This window comes from Salmo trutta, chromosome 12 (assembly GCF_901001165.1).
Source record: "Salmo trutta chromosome 12, fSalTru1.1, whole genome shotgun sequence".
Lineage (NCBI taxonomy): Eukaryota > Metazoa > Chordata > Actinopteri > Salmoniformes > Salmonidae > Salmo > Salmo trutta.
In genome coordinates this window covers 38,971,879-38,987,256 of record NC_042968.1, presented here as the reverse complement: position 1 = coordinate 38,987,256, position 15,378 = coordinate 38,971,879, and the positions used below count along the sequence as shown (strand labels likewise).

The 15,378-nt window shown below is 45.1% G+C and overlaps 1 pseudogene; it reads left to right on the top strand.

The window, feature by feature from the left end:
* LOC115203523 (integrin alpha-11-like) overlaps window positions 1-11,336 on the top strand; it is a 96,625-nt pseudogene extending 85,289 nt beyond the window's left edge.
* Window positions 11,337-15,378: the final 4,042 nt, after the last annotated feature.

The following is a 15,378-nucleotide window of genomic DNA, read 5'->3' as shown; positions in this document are numbered from 1 at the left end:
GTTGGCCCAGAACAGAGGAGAGTAGCATCGGATAGGTACAGTACGGTATAGCACTATTGCAGGGTTTCCCAAACTCGGTCTTGGGGACCCAAGGTGTTCCCATTTGTTTTTTCCCCCTAGCACCACACAGCTGATTCAAATAATCAAAGATGAATGATGAGTTGATTATTTTCATCAGCTGTGTAGTGCTAGGGGAAATAAACTAAACGTGCCCCCCTTGGGGTCCCCAGGACCGAGTTTGGGAAACACTTTGCTAAGGTGTCCTGAGTTGGCCCAGATCAGAGGAGAGTACCTAAGGCACTTTCTGGTTTTACATTCTCCACTGTGTCAGTCATTACCCACACCGCTCCACTGTGTCAGGGCTCTGATTGGCCCCAGTCATTACCCACACCGCTCCACTGTGTCAGGGCTCTGATTGGCCCCAGTCATTACCCACACCGCTCCACTGTGTCAGGGCTCTGATTGGCCCCAGTCATTACCCACACCGCTCCACTGTGTCAGGGCTCTGATTGGCCCCAGTCATTACCCACACTGCTCCACTGTGATGTCTTCCAAGCCCATATCACTAAGGCCAACCATTGGGGTTATTATTACAGTCAATATCCTCCCCCCATAGGACCTGGCATAAACTGACCCAGTCCTCAGCATTTTGATCAGGCAGACAAGATGAACATTCCTTTGACATATCTGACGCCTACAGAACAGTGTGTGTTTTTGGTTTTACTATCCTTGTGGGGACCAGAAGTCCTCACAAGGATATTAAAATAAGAACAATTCAGACAAGTGGGGTTATTTCGCCAGTCCCCACAAGGAAAGGGGCAATTTTAGGCTTAGAGGTTAGGTTTAGGAGTTAGCGAAAATAGGATTTTGAATGGCAATCAATTGTTTGGTCCCCACAAGGATAGTAAAACAAATATGTGTGTGTGTGTTATAATGTAGGGGTTCTTGTTTGTGTACATTCAGTATCATTTTTCTGTCAGAGTTGAGGGATTTTATATAGGCAGGAAGATAGCTGCCTCATTAGGCATTCCTTCCTGCCCAGCCGGAGTGAATCAGGGGTCCATCATGGGATGGAGGACAGTTGACAATGCTCCCCGCCTCTCCTCCTCTTCTCTCCTCCTCCTTGAATGGTGCCAAGGATAGCAGTTAGTGGGCTGACTATGCACTGCACACTAAGTACAGCTGGAAGTTAGGCTTGTTTGTGTCTGTTTTTTGGGCGAGAATGTCCTTACTGCTGAGTGTTGCAAGGATTGCTTTGCACTTCTGAACAGGTTAAGTGTCAACACAAATACAAAGCAAATTTTATTTGTCACATCAAATTTTATTAGTCACATGCGCCAAATACAACAGGTGTAGACCTTACAGTGAAATGCTTACTTACGAGCCCCTAACCAACAGTGCAGTTAAAAAAAATAAGGATAAGAATAAGAGATAAAAGTAACAAGTAATTAAAGAGCAGCAGTAAAAAAATAACAATATATACAGGGGGGTGCCGGTACAGAGTCAATGTGCAGGGACACCGGTTAGTTGGGGTAGTACGTACATGTACAGTCGTGGCCAAAAGTTTTGAGAATGACACAAATATTAATTTCCACAAAGTTTGCTGCTTCAGTGTCTTTAGATATTTTTGTCAGATGTTACTATGGAATACTGAAGTATAATTACAAGCATTTCATAAGTGTCAAAAGGTTTTTATTGACAATTACATGAAGTTGATGCAAAGTGTCAATATTTCCCGCACAATAGGGAGCGGGCCAGCTGAACTAAATGGCCCTCTTAATGACTAACTCAGGGCAGGTGAGAAAACATAAAAAAAGGGAAAAACAAAAAGGGAATCGGTGGCAGCTAATAGGCCGGTGACGACGACCGCCGAGCGCCACCCGAGCAGGAGGGGCGCCACCGTCGGTAGGAATCGTGACACCCTGGCATGCTGTCAATTAACTTCTGGGCCACATCCTGACTGATGGCAGCCCATTCTTGCATAAACAACGCTTGGAGTTTGTCAGAATTTGTGGGTTTTTGTTTGTTCACATGTCTCTTGAGGATTGACCACAAGTTCTCAATGGTTTCCTGGCCATGGACCCAAAATATCAATGTTTTGTTCCCCGAGCCACTTAGTTATCACTTTTGCCTTATGGCAAGGTGCTCCATCATGCTGGAAAAGGCATTGTTCGTCACCAAACTGTTCCTGGATGGTTGGGAGAAGTTGCTCTCGGAGGATGTGTTGGTACCATTCTTTATTCATGGCTGTGTTCTTAGGCAAAATTGTGAGTGAGCCCACTCCCTTGGCTGATAAGCAACCCCACACATGAATGGTCTCAGGATGCTTTACTGTTGGCAGGACGCAGAACTGATGGTAGAGCTCACCTTGTCTTCTCCAGACAAGCTTTTTTCCAGATGCCCCAAACAATCGGAATGGGGATTCATCAGAGAAAATAACTTTACCCCAGTCCTCAGCAGTTCAATCCCTGTACCTTTTGCAGAATATCAGTCTGTCCCTGATGTTTTTCCTGGAAAGAAGTGGCTTCTTTGCTGCCCTCACTGTGCGTGCAGATGCACTCACACCTGCCTGCTGCCATTCCTGAGCAAGCTCTGTACTGGTGGTGCCCCGAACCCGCAGCTGAATCAACTTTAGGAGACGGCGCTGCTGCTCGCTGGACTTTCTGGGTGCCCTGAAGCCTTCTTCACAACAATTGAACCGCTCTCATTGAAGTTCTTGATGATCTGATAAATGGTTGACTTAGGTGCAATCTTACTGGCAGCAATATCCTTGCCTGTTAAGCCCTTTTGTGCAAAGCAATGATGACGGCACGTGTTTCCTTGCAGGTAACCATGGTTGACAGAGGAAGAACAATGATTCCAAGCACCACCCTCCTTTTGAAGCTTCCAGTCTGTTATTCGAACTCAATCAGCATGACAGAGTGATCTCCAGCTTTGTCCTCGTCAACACTTTCACCTGTGTTAACGAGAGAATCACTGACATGATGTCAGCTGGTCCTTTTTGTGGCAGGGCTGAAATGCAGTGGAAATGTTTTTGGGGTATTCAGTTCCTTTCCATGGCAAAGAGGGACTTTGCAATTAATTGCAATTCATCTGATCACTTCATATACTCCAGAATGTTATGCAAATTGCCATCATACATACTGAAGCAGCAGACTTTGTGAAAATGAATACTTATGTCATTCTCAAAACTTTTGGCCACGACTGTAGGTAGAGTTAATTAAAGTGACTATGCATAGATGACAACAGCGAGTGGCAGTGGTGTGAAGAGGGGAGGGAGGGGGGGCAATGTGAATAGTCTGGGTAGCCATTTGACTAGATGTTCAGGAGTCTTATGGCTTGGGGGGAGAAGCTGTTTAGAAGCCTCTTGGACCTAGACTTGGTGCTCCGGTACCGCTTGCCGTGTGGTAGCAGGGAGAACAGTCTATGACTAGGGTGGCTGGAGTCTTTGACAATTTTTAGGGCCTTCCTCTGACACCGCCTCGTATAGAGGTCCTGGATGGCAGGAAGCTTGGCCCCAGTGATGTACTGGGCCGTTTGCACCACCCTCTGTAGTGCCTTGCGGTCGGAGGCCGAGCAGTTGCCATAACAGGCAGTGATGCAACCAGTCAGGATGCTCTCGATGGTGCAGCTGTAGAACCTTTTGAGGATCTGAGGACCCATGCCAAATATTTTCAGTCTCCTGAGGGGGAATAGGTTTTGTTGTGCCCGCTTCACGACGGTCATGGTGTGCTTGGACCATGTTCGTTTTTGGTGATATGGACACCAAGGAACTTGAAGCTCTCAACCTGCTCCACTGCAGCCCCGTTGATGAAAATGCGCCAAATACAATAGGTGCTTATTTAATGCTTATTTACAAGCACTTAACCAACAATGCAGTTCAAGAAATAGAGTTAAGAAAATATTTCCTAAATAAACTAAAGTAATTTTTTTAAATAAAAAGTAACAATAAAGAGGCTATATTCAGGCTATATACCGGTACCAAATCAATGTGCGGGGGTACAGGTTAGTCGAGGTAATTTGTACATGTAGGTAGGGGTAAAGTAACTATGCATAGACAATAAACAGCGAGTAGCAGCAGTGTAAAAACAAAAAGGGGGGGTGATGTAGTAGTGATGGCGCCGGAGGGGATGGCTGCCGTCTTATCGGCTCTTAACCAACCATGCTATTTATTTATTTTTTTTTCACATTGTTCGCAACTTGTTTTGTACATAATGTTGCTGCTAATATCTCTTATGACCGAAAAAAGCTTCTGGACATCAGAACTGCGATTTCGCTGGAGCAGGAAACATTTATACATTCTATTGGCAGGATAGAACAGCAGCCTCTGGTAAGACACGAGGCGGGGGCCTATGCATAGTATCTCTCTCTACCTAGAGAGTTTATCTGTTTTTATCGTAGCTGTCTACATACCACCACAGACCGATGCTGGCATGTAAACCGCACTCAGCGAGCTGTATACTGCCATAAGTAAACAGGAAAACGCTCATCCAGAGGCGGCGCTCCTAGTGGCCGGGAACTTTAATGCAGGTGAAACTTAAAACAGTTTTACCTAATTTATATGGGCATGTTAAATGTGCAACCAGAGGGAAAACAATTCTAGACCACCTATACTCCACACACAGAGACACGTACAAAGCTCTCCCTCGCCCTCCATTTGGCAAATCTGACCATAATTCTATCCTCCTGATTCCTGTTTACAAGCAAAAATTAAAGCAGGAAGCACCAGTGACTCGGTCAGACGAAGCAGATGCTTAACTACAGGACTGTTTTGCTACCACAGACTGGAATATATTCCGGGATTCTACCGATGGCATTGAGGAGTACACCACATCAGTCACTGGCTTTATCAATAAGTGCATCGAGGACGTCGTCCCCACATGACTGTACGTGCATACCCCAACCAGAAGCCATGAATTACAGACAACATTCACACTGAGCTAAAGGGTAGAGCTGCCGCTTTCAAGGAGCGGGACTCTAACCCGGAAGGTTATAAGAAATCCCGCTATGCCCTCCGACGAACCATCAAACTCACAAAGTGTCAATACAGGACTAAGATTGAATCATACTACACCGGCTCTGACGCTCATCAGATGTGGCAGGGCTTGCAAACTATTACAGGCTAAAAAGGGAAGCACAGCCAAGGGCTGCCCAGTGACACGAGCCTACCATACGAGCTAAATAACTTATATGCTCGCTTCGAGGCAAGTAACACTGAAACATGCATGAGAGCATCAGCTGTTCTGGACGACTGTGCGATCACGCTCTCCACAGGTCAACATTCACAAGGCCGCAGGGCCAGACAGATTACCAGGACGTGTACTCAAAGCATGCGCTGACCAACTGGCAAGTATCTTCACTGATAATTTCAACCTCTCCCTGACCGAGTCTTGTATACCTACATGTTTCAAGCAGACCACCATAGTCCCTGTGCCCAAGAACACTAAGGTAACCTGCCTAAATGACTACCGACCCGTAGCAAAATGACAACCGACCCTAATTATTATACATAACATCCTGATATATATGTAGATATTGTTATTTCCCTTGACGTAGTGATGCTGAATGTAAAACACTTCACTCTCACCTACTGTACATATCCAATCTGTTTACATCTACATGAAGGTACAAGGTTCCTAGGTTTTAAGGGTTGATTTAGAAATCAGGCATATGTAAACTCACGGTAGCTGCAGTGTGTCTCCATTGAACCCATCCATGTTGGCAGTACAGTAATTGTACATATGTTCAGTGCTTGGTCTTCAGAGGGGAAATGCCCTGGTTCTTTGTTTGGTACCAACAGGGCTGCAGGCTCCTTGAGTCCTGGGCCAAGGACTTAGTCCAGGTTATTGCAGGCTTCTCTCTTTAATCCCTAATGTGGGATGTATTATTGTCGGAGGCTGGGGACTGAGGGAACATACAGTTTGGAAATGGTTTATAGCCAGGAGAACCCTCCCCCAGTGCTACTGCTCTCAGCTCAGCTCTACTCTGTGTCCACACCTGTATGCATGTTTTGACCGTTCTGTTGTGGCAAAAGTCATGGGTAATGCGACTAGTACGAGCACTGTAACGACCAAATCAGCAATGTTGACAGAATTGAGTTAAGTCTGTCCAAGAATTACAGAAGGAAAAAAGCTTTGACCCACAAAGTTATTTACTATGATGCAAAGGCATGATATTTCCTGTGAGAGAAATGACTACAGTAGATTAATATCTGGAAACATTTTGTCATCGTGGTACTATAATACTCTCTCTTGTCGTCCCCCATGTAGGTATCTTTCCGCCTGGAGTTTGAGTTCAGCCGATCAGTGTTCCTGGACCACGTACGAGTCATTCTAGAAGCCAGCAGGTGAGGACGCACTAAACCACTTCAAATAATAAACCGTTTTTTAATCACTTTGTCTGATAAATATTATTTTTACAGTTATGATCAGGTGAGATAATGAGATAATGTTCTTAGCTCAGGAGTTTCTCCTCTCCTGACTTTCCTAGTGTCAAACAGTCACTAATCAACAGATGAGGGTGGTGTCAAACAGTCACTAATCAACAGATGAGGGTGGTGTCAAACAGTCACTAATCAACAGATGAGGGTGGTGTCAAACAGTCACTAATCAACAGATGAGGGTGGTGTCAAACAGTCACTAATCAACAGATGAGGGTGGTGTCAAACAGTCACTAATCAACAGATGAGGGTGGTGTCAAACAGTCACTAATCAACAGATGAGGGTGGTGTCAAACAGTCACTAATCAACAGATGAGGGTGGTGTCAAACAGTCACTAATCAACAGATGAGGGTGGTGTCAAACAGTCACTAATCAACAGATGAGGGTGGTGTCAAACAGTCGCTAATCAACAGATGAGGGTGGTGTCAAACAGTCGCTAATCAACAGATGAGGGTGGTGTCAAACAGTCACTAATCAGGGTGAGGGTGAAAAGTGGGTGAAAACCTGCAGATACTGCATCTCAATCAGCATTTCTCAACAATGAACTGATTCCTCACACTAACCACAGATCTACCCAGGTGAGAAGCAGGATATTAATAGAAACAGAGCCATAACATCTCTGAAATATGTCCACGTCATCCAAGGGTCACTTAGCATGTAGTCCCATTGAGATGTGAGTTTGGCATGTCAGAATAGTTGAAATGCATTTTTTTTCTCTCTACAGTGACGGAGAGGAGGTTACCTTAGCAGACAATTTCAACGACATCTTTCACCCGCTGAAATACGAGGCTGGCCTCTTATTTACAAGGTTTGTCTTTGTCACAATGTCCTCTCTAAAGTTCCTTCCCCTTTTGTCAGTCTCCTTAAATAAACTCATAAAACTCTTGTAAAATAAAAGTTAACTATCATAGCAATGCAATTCCCTGTCACTGGAACTTAACGATTCAATGTTGATTTAGTGTTGCACAGACACAATGGCAAACGTTAGATATACAGTATACAGATATACTGTACGTGATTGAGTGTATCACCTTCTTTTCTCCTTAAAGGGACTCCAACCCCTCTGGCTGTGAGATCAAAGCAGACCTCTCCCTGGAAATACCGGGAAATATTGGTCCTCCTTTCAACTTCACCTTCCAGGTGAGGATCAAAGGTCACAACACACAGGGTTGCGGCACAATCATACAGCAACCACGCAACAATCAATTGTCTTTACAGTGTAGAAATACTGTATATTGCAATTAGATTCACAAAATACCCCAACTATTTTTTATTGCTTGAGTTAAGACTGAATTAGTGCCCTATATTTCTCACAGATTCAGAATCTGGGCTTCTTTCCCGTGATGGACCTACAGTTGAATATAGAAATTCCAGAGATGACCAAAAACGGGAACCAGCTGTTGCAGATATCGGACCTTCATATTGACAAGGTGAGAGGACTTGAAAATCTGGCGAAGGACTGCTTCCTTTGAGAGACCACCAAGTGTGTTCTTATACTGTCTGGGTTCTAACGGAGATGTAATTCTGTCTCCTTAGACAGACGGTACCCACTGCATACCCCCTCAACATGTGGCACAGAGCAGGGCGTCTCCAGAAGACCTCTCTCGAGTCTCACGCCTGGTAAACCACCCACACCATATGATTGCAACAAGCTTACCTAAATAATGGAACATTCTTAACTAACAAGCTTGTGTTTGGCCTCTTCAGAACCAGTCCAATACTCTGCCTCTGCCGGTCCAATGCACTGTCAACCTGAACCCCTACAAGGAAGTCAGCGTCAGAATCAGGGGGGCATTACGGTTGGACGCCTTGCATGCTGTGAGTATATCACATTCCACTGCTAAATCCTAGACTCCTTGAGCATGTCTGTGAGACGTTAACTTCCTGTTGTGTTCATTCACCCTCTCTTACAACACCAGCTGAGGTTCAAAGTCCTGGAACTGGTGACGAGTGCAGCAGTAGAACTTCCACCTTCAAGCCCCATGTTTCTTCATGAAGAAAGGCCTGTCAGACATGTGAGTACAAAACACTCCCAAGTCAAGACACACTTCAGTACATAACCTTTTAACCTTTTCTATAGAGTCATTCATTCATTCGATTTAAAACTTTTTCAATAGCAGCCTGGCCAAGAGACTAGACTACTTTTCACTATAGTTGCAGTTCATGTTCTACAAATGAGCTCCTAATAGCTATGCAGAATCCTCACAGCCAAGGCTGTTATTCTAACACACATGATTGACTGCATGGTGCTTAAGGACCGAAAGGACCAGCAGCAACACGTGTGGTGGAGCCCTGTTCTCCCATAAACTGCTCATTGCTGCCACCTATAGGCCAATATTTAGAGTTAAGCAACAACCAGTCACACAAAGTTGTTATGCACTCAACTCAGCGCTCTTAGAAGCACAACCAGTTCCCTTCATCTCTGCTTTTGACGAGACTCCACAGGGAAAGAGAGCATGGAAACATTTTATTTTGAATGCATCATTGATCAGATGGAATTCCAGTAAAGCCGGTGATCCACACAAGATGACACTGACCCACAAAGCATCACGCAAGATAGATCTGCATATAATGTGTGTGTACAAGACCTTTAGAGGCACCAGTTGCTTTAAAAAAAGCTAGAATCTGCCCTTTTGAAGTCTTCCAATGGTACAAAACAGGGACATGTAGTAAGATTCCCTATAGTAGACGTAATCTGTTGTAATCTATTGCAGTCTATGGCGTGTAAACTGAACTAGGATCAGCTTTTGTTATTTGATCGGGGTGCCATTTTGTCTTGTTTTGTGTGCTCGTTTCCACAGATAATCCTGGAGATTAGGAAAGAAGGGGATTACAGAATCTCAATCTGGATTATCATTGGGAGCACGCTGGGAGGGTTGTTGCTGCTATCCCTGCTCAGCCTAGCTCTATGGAAGGTAAAGCCTGCCCTACTGCCCTGGAGCTCTCATACAAACATTACAACAGCATGATGATCACAATATACATTTATCATGGAGATAGTGAGTTTACAGCAACAGGATTTGTTTGTTTAAACTAGATAATTGCCAGATTGCACCTGTAATTTTACTGTCCTGGATTGCAGAAGTGACAATGAGCATAGTGTGCCATTTCTGGTACACTCGGGTTCTTTCTCTAAATTCAGTAGGAGTATTTTAACTGACTGACGTCTAGACAGTGTTGTAACTGCAGTGTAATATAGTGGACAACACTGCCCTCTTCTGGCAAAGAATGATTGTACATTATTGTATGTATTTTCCCACTAAGAAACAGCATGACCCACACTGATAAAGCCAGCTGAGATTGTTTCTATGAAAACGATCTAGAAGCATCTATGCCTTTCAATCTCACTTCTCCCTCCTCCTCCAAGCTTGGCTTCTTCCAGAGGCAGAAGAGGAGAGAAGAGGATGAGCAGGAGACCAATGGAAAGGTGGCAGAGGAGCGGTAACTAACGCAGGCGAGGGACCAGCCATCACACACACAGGGGACCCAACACTCAGGGACTGCCCCATCCCCCCCGACACTACAGTGGTACAGTCCAGAAGGCTCTGCAAGATGAGACCGTCAAATCAAGACCTGCTCAGTGCACTGGATGACCAACTGTACCTGTATGACCCATGAGACGTTAGCACTACCAACCATAATGCCCTGCCCTCCACTGTACTGCTGAGACTACTGGACCCTCCTCGGTGCCTGGTTACCCATACCCACCTCTGACCTCGACCCTTTAGCTAGACACTCTTCCCCATGGTTACCCACCTCTAACCTCCACCCACACTGCCCCTGGTTACCCACCTCTAACCTCTACCCTGTATTTAGGCTATGACACCCTTCCTCCTGACCACATTGAAGAGCGATGGAGAGATATTTTGGTTGATGAGTCCATTCCTATTGATGTAATAATGACTAACTTAGAAAGGGCTGCAGTTATAATCAGACAATTTGATTCACCTTGGTAGGCTTTGTTTTGAGATAACTGTACACTGTACAAGAAAAAACCTCAAGGTGCTGTGCCAACTGCAGGCGGCTATATTGGCCTACTATGGCCTACTGCGCTGACAAGTACAGTACATACTTCTGGAGAGAAACACAAAGATGAAGAAGTTGGCGGCATGTGCCAGTAGATGTGACTCTACCCAAGTGACTTTTAGAGAATGGTATTGTGAACTGAAAATCTCCAAGGCACCAGGACAACAATTGTCAACATTCAAGAAACTCTCTGGTGCTTTTGTTTCCAAAGAACTTGGGCAGAGAACTGTTTTTTGGAAGTCCCAAGAAAATACCTTCTGTTTTGGAGATCCAACGTTCCTTCCCCTCTCCTCTCATACTAGTCCTACAGTATCTCCATTGGAGGAAAATACACGGAATAAATTCATAATTTTGATGCACTTTTACTTTGTAGAAATACAAACTTGAATTTTGTAAATAGTCAACTATCTTTTTATACATAACCAAGTCTAATATTGTGATTTTCCAGTATTCCCCACAAGGATTGTGGCATTATCCTGTTATTCCAGAGACATGGCAAACGAGTTTAGCCTACGAGACAAATACAAATCGGTTATCTGACATGCTTTGCACCACAACAAATAGCCTTTGAAAAAAGGATATGCATCGAACTATTCTCCATCCGCAACATGCACCTGTTCTGAGCGTGCTGTTGAAGACCGACTTATTCAGGATTTCAACAAAATGGCTGTCTATCATGTAATGTTACATGATCTAATGAGGATCGTACCATTGGTGTTTAGTGCTTCTATGTCCAAATGAATCATTTTCAAACGTTTTTTGTCAATGAAATCCCTTTTGTTTATTCATGAATGTCAGTGTCCAACCCATGTGGATGAGGTATAAAACAACTAATACATCTAGAATAAAATATGTAAAATGTGTTGTATCTATTGTTGTGTTGGCTCAACGTTATCAGCGTTTTGTATGATACACTCCTTCAATGCCCGTCACCGTGAAACACACACACAATTGTATAGAAGTAACTGACAAAAATAGCAAACTGAATGGCCGATACATTGAAGCTGGCTTCTAAGACAGAGAGCCTTCAAACTAGGCAAAAGTGTTAATAAGTCCTCACCAGCAGAGCACTGGGACAACACCACGCCACCCTAAGTTCTCTCGAAGTAAAGTCAAATATGGTGGATAAATTAAGATAGTGAACTCAGGCCATTTACCATTGAAAATAATGGTCAGTTCCAGTCTACTTTTAATGGTGTAGCCTTCCAAATCAAATCAAATGTATTTATATAGCCCTTCTTACATCAGCTGATATCTCAAAGTGCTGTACAGAAACCCAGCCTAAAACCCCAAACAGCAAGTAATGCAGGTGTAGAAGCACGGTGGCTAGGAAAAACTCCCTAGAAAGGCCAAAACCTAGGAAGAAACCTAGAGAGGAACCAGGCTATGAGGCGTGGCCAGTTCTCTTCTGGCTGTGCCGGGTGGAGATTATAACAGCACATGGCCTAGATGTTCAAATGTTCATAAATGACCAGCATGGTCAAATAATAATAATCATAGTAGTTGTCGAGGGTGCAACAAGTCAGTAACACAAGAGTAAGTGTCAGTTGGCTTTTTCATAGCCGATCTTTGAGAGTATCTCTACCGCTCCTGCTGTCTCTAGAGTTGAAAACAGCAGGTCTGGGACAGGTAGCACGTCCGGTGAATAGGTCAGGGTTCCAGCAGGTCTGGGACAGGTAGCACGTCCGGTGAACAGGTCAGGGTTCCATAGCTGCGGGCAGAAAAGTTGGAACTGGAGCAGCAGCACGGCCAGATGAACTGGGGACAGCAAGGAGTCATCAAGCCAGGTAGTCCTGAGGCATGGTCCTAGGGCTCAGGTCCTCCGAGAGAGAGAAAGAAAGAAAGAAAGAAAGAAAGAAAGAAAGAAAGAGAGAGAGAATTAGAGAAAGAGCATATTTAAATTCACACAGGACACCGGATAAGACAGGAGAAATACTCCAGATATAACATACTGACCCTAGCCACCCGACACATAAACTACTGCAGCATAAATACTGGAGGCTGAGACAGGAGGGGTCAGGAGACACTGTGGCCCCATCCGATGAAACCCCCAGACTGGGCCAAACAGGTAGGATATAACCCCACCCACTTTGCCAAAGCACAGCCTCCACACGACTGGAGGGATATCTCCAACCACCAACATACCATCCCGGGACAAGGCCGAGTATAGCCCACAAAGATCTCCGCCACGGCACAGCCCAAGGGGGGGCGCCAACCCAGACAGGAAGACCACGTCAGTGACTCAACCCACTCAAGTGACGCACCCCTCCCAGGGACGGCATGGAGCATGGAAGAATACCAGCAAGCCAGTGACTCAGCCCCCGTAATAGGGGTAGAGGCAGAGAATCCCAGTGGAAAGAGGGGAAACCGGCCAGGCAGAGACAGCAAGGGCGGTTCGTTGCTCCAGCCTTTCCGTTCACCTTCACACCCCTGGGCCAGACTACACTTAATCATAGGACCTACTGAAGAGATATGTCTTCAGTAAAGACATGTGTGTTTAAATGGATGAGCAAAAAATTGTATTAATTTTGTAGGATGTCAGCCTAGTCAAAGAAGCATCAGGCAAACATATACTGCTCAAAAAAATGAAGGGAACACTTAAACAACACAATGTAACTCCAAGTCAATCACACTTCTGTGAAATCAAACTGTCCACTTAGGAAGCAACACTGATTGACAATAAATTTCACATGCTGTTGTGCAAATGGAATAGACAACAGGTGGAAATTATAGGCAATTAGCAAGACACCCCCAATAAAGGAGTGGTTCTGCAGGTGGTGACCACAGACCACTTCTCAGTTCCTATGCTTCCTGGCTGATGTTTTGGTCACTTTTGAATGCTGGCGGTGCTTTCATTCTAGTGGTAGCATGAGACGGAGTCTACAACCCACACAAGTGGCTCAGGTAGTGCAGCTCATCCAGGACGCCGTGGAGAACGTTCTGCTGCCTGCAACATCCTCCAGCATGACCGGTTTGGTGGTGGGTCAGTCATGGTGTGGGGTGGCATTTCTTTGGGGGGCCGCACAGCCCTCCATGTGCTCGCCAGAGGTAGCCTGACTGCCATTAGGTACCGAGATGAGATCCTCAGACCCCTTGTGAGACCATATGCTGGTGCGGTTGGCCCTGGGTTCCTCCTAATGCAAGACAATGCTGGACCTCATGTGGCTGGAGTGTGTCAGCAGTTCCTGCAAGAGGAAGGCATAGATGCTATGGACTGGCCCGCCTGTTCCAAAGACCTGAATCCAATTGAGCACATCTGGGACATCATGTCTCGCTCCATCCACCAACGCCACGTTGCACCACAGACTGTCCAGGAGTTGGCGGATGCTTTAGTCCAGGTCTGGGAGGAGATCCCTCAGGAGACCATCCGCCACCTCATCAGGAGCATGCCCAGGCGTTGTAGGGAGGTCATACAGGCACGTGGAGGCCACACACACACTACTGAGCCTCATTTTGACTTGTTTGAAGGACATTACATCAAAGTTGGATCAGCCTGTAGTGTGGTTTTCCACTTTAATTTTGAGTGTGACTCCAAATCCAGACCTCCATGGGTTGATAAATTGGATTTCCATTGATTATTTGTGTGATTTTGTTGTCAGCACATTCAACTATGTAAAGAAAAAAGTATTTAATAAGATTACTTAATTCATTCAGATCTAGGATGTGTTATTTTAGTGTTCCCTTTATTTTTTTGAGCAGTGTAAATATATAAAATAAAAAGTGGGCTGCCTGTCTAAACACAGCTACCTTATCCTTGTGGGTGTCTCTCTAAACAATGACACACCAGTTCATTCAATAATTAGGTCAGAGGGACCACAAGTGTTCAATTAACCAGCCAATCAGGATTCACAACCAGTTAACAGGGAAGAGGCACAATTGACATTGTTGCTATAGTATTGCCTGGAATGACAAATGGTTAAAATGAAAGGAATTCTGCATCCAACTTGTTTTATCCGGTAGATTAGCAATATATTAAAACAATGTCCTTGTAGTGAAGGGCTCACTCATTCACACAGCCTAAACCCAACCAATAAAAGTTAATTCTGAATTAAACTCAAACAACGAGAAAAAGAAACATGCAACAGTATTAACAAGATACTTAACTTTAGAAAATAAGATGTTTGGCCATTTCAATGTATAGTTGTAGTGAGCGTTTGGGACATTCATCGACCAACGTTAATAGGCTAATCCAGTGGTCATCAACCGATCGATCTCCAAGGTATTTCTAGTCGATCGCCAAACATTTCTGTAAAAAACCCAACGATAAAGCCTTGTGTTCCTATTTTTGTATTATTAGTCACGGGCTGTTGGTGTTAGGTGCAGCCAATTTAGCTTCCCTGTGTAACCGATGTGAAATGGCTAGTTAGTTAGCGGTGGTGCGCGCTAATAGCATTTCAATCAGTGTCACTCGCTCTGAGACTTGAAGTAGGGTTTCCCCTTGCGTTGCAAGGGCCGCGGCTTTTGTGGCGCGATGGGTAACGATGCTTCGTGGGTGTCAGTTGTTGGTGTGTGCAAGGGTCCCTGGTTCGAGCCCGGGTTGGGGCGAAGAGAGGGACGGAACCTACACTGTTACACCTGCGCCCCAGGTAGGCAAACTGTTGCCATGTCATGTGTCTGAAGGATAGCGCGCTGGACTTCGGGCTAGAAGGTTGAGGGTTTCATTACATTGGTGTCAGAAGTGATCGGACCTTGCATCCACGACAGTGCGTGTGCTTGGCCAGTGAGCGCGTTCCTATAAGACGTTGAGTCGCAAGCTAGCGCGAAGACGCGCTCTTTGAAAGGAGGGACCAGTGTAACGACCCTGGGTGTATAAGCGCGGATATCGACTCTGCCGCTCGAGTATTCTTTTGGGGCACATCGATAGCGCGCTGGACTTCGGACAAGAAGCTCGAGGCCTGTCTGTTACATTATA